Here is a 4,664-nt window from a genome sequence, read left to right as displayed (position 1 = left end):
TTTGAAAACATAATTTCAAAAGTTAATATAAATTTAGTCAAGCATCACAAATTTATGAATGAGTCAATTAGGAGAGAGATTCTTTTTATCATCACCTGTCCTATATATATTTTTATCTTTTTGTCCTACATTTTCCAACATTTAATATTAAAAATATAAAACAAAATAAAAAACCTAACGTAAAGAGAAATAAAAAATTATGAATGAGTCAATTAGGAGAGAGATTTTGTCGCTATACCCTTTCAAAATCGAAACTAAATCTCTCGAAAAACCCAACGTAAAGAGCAATGATAAATTGTGAATGTCATGTAGTCTAAAAACATATATATCGAATGAATGCATTACTAAATTATCAAAAAAATCAAGTGATTGTGACTTGTGAGGGAAGAAGAATTTAACTCAACTAATCCAAGGTTGGCATTATATCATTTTTATATTCTTTTAATTTCTGTATATACGATGAACACACATACATACGTTGTTGTTGTTACAGTGAAAATGCACTGAAGATCATCATGGAAAGTCAGAATAATCCATGGTATAGTCATCAAAATTACATTTTCAATAGGTTTTTAATGAAGACAAATTAAATTAACTTAAATGTTGAATCGTGACATATATATTTTACATCTATATATATATATATATATATATATATATATATATATATATATATATATATATATATATGAAAACAGGAAAGTGGTCGAAGACAAAAGGATATTGCCGGCAATATCGGTGAATTCGGTGGTATTATGCTTTCTATTGATTATTATTCCAGCACTAAGGATGTCATCATTTGGTGATAAAATGATGACAGATCATATTGATAGTGTTAAGGTCATTTCCATAGCTATTGTTGTATTTTTCCAACTAATGATATTTTTTATTTTAGAAAGGCATCCGGTTAACAAGAACGTCATTCCCATCTTATACATATTGGTGCTATTAACTGCAACAACAGTTATACAAATGGGCATCGCTGCAATCATTTTAGGTTTCTACACTTTGATTGTATGGGTGGTCTTAATTGCATTGAATATTTATCGACATTGGGAAGAGGTATGTAAGGTAGATAGAGTAGTTTTGAGCCGAATTCGAATATTTATAGCGATATTTGCTATCATTTCCTTAATTTGGAATTGTAATAGTATATTTCAGTTGATCTATTTATAGAAAAAATTACGAGGGGTTTTACAAAATTCTCATTCATTGATCTAATAAATATTTAAATGTATAATAGAAAAACTAACCTTAATTATTCATTGGTATTATAAAACGACTTATATTGTAATACAAAATATTTTTCTAAAATAATTTATAATAAAAAACAGAAATAATATATTTTAGTTATTTAATATCTTTCATTATCTCTTACTTACACATTTATGGGAAAGCAAATTAATGTGCTAATGATTTTGTTAATATTAATTTACATATTTAAGTCCGACAATCATGGAATACTATTCATGTTATCATTTATTTTCTTCATTTTTTATTATAAATCCCTTTTCATCTTTTACATGTAACAAGAATGATAATAATTATGGTATAAAAAAAGAAGAATTAAGAAGAGTTTTATAAAATTGTTCTTCATTAATGGTATTGGAAAGTCAAATAAACATAATTTAAAAAAAAGAATAATAAATATTTAAGGATATAATAAAAAAATTAATATTAATAATTCATTGATATTATAAAACAACTTATATTGTGGTGCAAAATATTTTCTCAAAATGATTTATAATAAAAACGGATGTAGTATCACATTTTATGAATATTGCATTCTTTTTTCCTTCATCTAAATTTTAAATGGTTTATTGATAAAGATTCCTAATTAATCCGTAGATTTATTTTGTATCATCACCTATTTTAGTTTTGACTTCGTCCTCCTCCGCAAAAAAATTACAATTTATCACCAATAAAACTTTGGTGTTACGATTTAAATCTCTTTGTGTGTAGTCGACATTTCTTTGCCCTTTTTTATAATATCGAATAAAATTTAAAAATATTTCTTTTATAATATAATTTCCTCGATTAAAAGTTCAAATATTAATAAATCTTTTCTGAATTCTTAAGAAAAAATATACAGTTTTCGATTTTTTTTAAAATAATCAAGTTTTATAATTTAATTTTCAAAATAACCATTATATGAAAATATTTAGCAAAATAGTCACTTTTCCAAAAACATCTAACATAGATGTCAGGTGCATTGGCGAATCCAATGAAAATATTATTCATTAGCGCCACATGCCCCGGCGCATCCATGGCCATGGCACCACTAGGAGTGACATGCATGTGTAGGCGCCATATGCAATGGCACATCCATAATCCATTATATGCAATGGCACATGCATAATCCATTATATGCATGTGTTAATGCATGTTGCTACTGCTCCACCACTCCATCTATAAATACACAGCATCACCCTCCCATAATTTTTCACACATCTTCTTACTATTTCATTCCATTTTTCTTTAAAATGACTTCATATTCATATATGTGTCGTTTATTCACAAGAGAAAATGTCGATTTAATTTTTTTAGCAATGCACCCTCCGATGAAGATCCGATTTTGGAATATAGATATGTTCGAACATCTTAACATGACTTTAAAGCGTTGGTTAGATGGAGACATTGCAGAGGGTGAAAAGATCAGAAGAGTTCAATGACTTGATACCACGTTCAACCAAAATGGAGAAGTTCGTTTCTGAGTGAATATTGAAACTGACAAAGACGTTCACAGGATGATGTATACTTCTTACAAAATTGTTTTGATGGTTTTAATTACATAATTATGTTGTTTATGTGTTGTATTTGTTTGTGATGTTATTTTATTTATTGTAGTTGCTTGTGTTGTTGTTTAATTATTGTATTTGTTCTGTTTATCATATGAAATGAATGTTATTTTTAATATAAAGTAAAATGGTTACAATTAAAATTATGTTGATGTGCTTGGTCCAACAGTGAGACAGTTTGTACGGTTATGACCGGACTGGCGACATGAACTACATAATCTAACCATTTTGTTCACCGTATTCATTTCGGTTCGAATACGAGTGCTGTTTGGGCGAACCTTTTTCTTTCTTCGCATTATTTCATTGTGCCAGAGAATATCCTCTTGATATCCATGCCAGTAATCCTCTTTTGCTACCACCGAAAATATAGTTTTGTAAACAATACAAAGGTTTATGACTTTGTAAACGTCGGATAGTAAGTTGGAAGGATCATGTCGAACCTTTGAATATGCCACTATGACATGAGAGCAGTGCATATGAAAGACTTGGAACTTTCTGTAGTCGCACCAACCTCTATCTAGTTCCACTCGATAGTGTCCCCTCGACATGACTTCATTATGATCCATTGACTCAGTAACATTGTACCAACCTTTAGTACGATCAAACACCGTGACCACATGTGTGTTAGCTTTGGAAACTTCCTCTTTAATGAATTTCATTGAAGTATCACTGAACAACTGCTCAGACTGTAACACTGAACTCCATTTGGAACGTCTGATCTCAAACAATGCCCCTAGCCTAAAATAGTTTGTTTGCACTAAAGTGGTTATCGGTAGGTTTCAGATGTCTTTGAAGACATAGTTAATTGATTCCAGAAGATTTGTTGTCATGTGGCCCCATCATTGACCGTTCTCGTATGCCCTAGTCCACTTCTCCAATGGAATATTGTCGATCCACCTTACTGCACCTGCGTTTGATAATCTGATGTCTTCGCAGTAGTGTTTGAAAGAATGTTTTGTTAATGCATACCCTGCATTGGCAACCTTCTTCCGCAATGTTTTGTCTTTGATCTCCTGCATGAAATTTTGAGTGATATGTCTAATGCAGTAGACATGCGTCAAAGGAGGATCTTGCCATCCATTATCAATGATTTTATAGGCACCCATAATTTATGGGTGTCTGTCTGAGATCAAACATAAGTTAGGCTGAGGAGTAACGTGCAATCAGAGCTTTTTTAGGAAAAAACTTCATCCCCCAGCAGTCTCCCCTTCAACTAGTGCAAAGGCGATTGGAAAAATGTCACTGTTGTCATCTTGTGCCATTGCCGTTAGTAGCGTTCCTTTATATTTTCCATACAACCATGTATCGTAAATTTTTATAATAGGTTTACAGAAAACAAAACCTTTGATGCATGGTTGATACATCCAGAAGAGTTTGTGGAATATGTCATTACGACTAACACAAGTCCCGTCTGGGATATACGTCGACAACGTTTCCAAATTGACAATAGTCCCTCAAACATAATACATAAGCTTTTATAAATGCTACAATTTTGTGATAGATAAAGAAGTTATCTTTTGTTAATATTAATTTACATATATACTATCCATGCTATCATTTATCATATTTTATGATATTGCATTTTTTCCCCTTTATCTAGTTTTTTTAATGATTTATCGATAAAGATTCCTAATTAATCATTACATTTGTTTTGTATCATCCCAATTTTAGTTTTGACTTAGTCCTCCTTTGTAAAAAATTTATAATTTATCAACAATAAAAATCTGTTGATAAAGGTTAAAAACAGTCGATAAAAATTTGTTACAATTTAAATCTCTTTGCGTGTATGCGACATTTGTTTGAACTTTTTCTTTAATGCTGAATAAACAATTTACGAATAATTTATTTTATAAATATAATTTCCTT

At 30.0% G+C, this 4,664-nt stretch overlaps 1 long non-coding RNA gene across 1 annotated transcript; it reads left to right on the top strand.

Annotated features, from left to right (window-relative positions):
* Window positions 1-351: 351 nt before the first annotated feature.
* LOC127122478 (uncharacterized) lies at window positions 352-1,091 on the top strand. The gene is made up of 3 exons (XR_007803525.1): window positions 352-413; window positions 494-538; window positions 699-1,091. It is a non-coding gene; the product is annotated as an uncharacterized LOC127122478 (long non-coding RNA).
* The last annotated feature ends 3,573 nt before the right edge of the window (window positions 1,092-4,664 follow it).

This window comes from Lathyrus oleraceus, chromosome 1, assembly GCF_024323335.1.
Source record: "Lathyrus oleraceus cultivar Zhongwan6 chromosome 1, CAAS_Psat_ZW6_1.0, whole genome shotgun sequence".
In the NCBI taxonomy this organism is placed as follows: Eukaryota; Viridiplantae; Streptophyta; class Magnoliopsida; order Fabales; family Fabaceae; genus Lathyrus; species Lathyrus oleraceus.
The sequence above is the reverse complement of the archived record's forward strand: the minus strand, read 5'-3'. Positions and strand labels throughout refer to the sequence as shown.